This window comes from Centruroides sculpturatus, unplaced genomic scaffold (genome assembly GCF_000671375.1).
Source record: "Centruroides sculpturatus isolate CEXI.00-Female unplaced genomic scaffold, Cexi_2.0 scaffold1524, whole genome shotgun sequence".
Lineage (NCBI taxonomy): Eukaryota > Metazoa > Arthropoda > Arachnida > Scorpiones > Buthidae > Centruroides > Centruroides sculpturatus.
In genome coordinates, this window is record NW_019387049.1 from 169,173 (window position 1) to 169,970 (window position 798).

Consider the following 798-nt stretch of genomic DNA (forward strand, 5'->3'; position numbering starts at 1 on the left):
GACTATCAAAATGGATAACAGAAGTATTAAAGTTGAGAAATCAATCAGATACCTGGGTGTGCTTCTAGACCATCGTTTAAGCTGGGATGAACATATCAAGGATGTCTGCAAACGCACTGGCCATATATTCAGTGCCTTCGGAAAAGTGGCAAAAAACAAATGGGGACTACAATCCGAAGCACTCAGTATCATATACAACCAAATCTACATCCCTATAGTCACCTACGCCTGCGGTAGTTGGGGGTGGGCTGCACACAAGGTCCACTTAAAGTGGAAACTTGTCTCCTCCCAACGTAAAGCCCTTCTTCTCCTCTCCAAAGCTTACAGAACCACTCCGAGCAATAGCCTCCAGATCATTACACGTAAGCCACCAATTGTGAATATTATCAACCTTTATTACAACTATTGGAGCATAAAATGGGGCAATGACATCTCAACTCACTCTTGCAACATTTCAGCCAACCAACTGGAAAAGTACACTCCTGTTAATACCATTCCACCGTTTGTTCAGACTTATCTAAATACCACCCCTCCACAAAGCAGTGACATCCAAATCTACACAGATGGTTCGAAAACCGAGGGTGGGGTGGGCTGTGCTTTTGTGGCATACCAGAATGATCAAGAGATTCACTACAAGCAGAACAAGCTATCTGACTATTGCTCCGCTTTTCAGGCAGAGCTCACAGCAATCAATACGGCAATCAGCTGGGCCACGCAACATTACGACCACATGAACATTGTTATCTTCACCGACTGCCTCTCTACTATTCCCATCATCAACAGTAATAAACAACATCC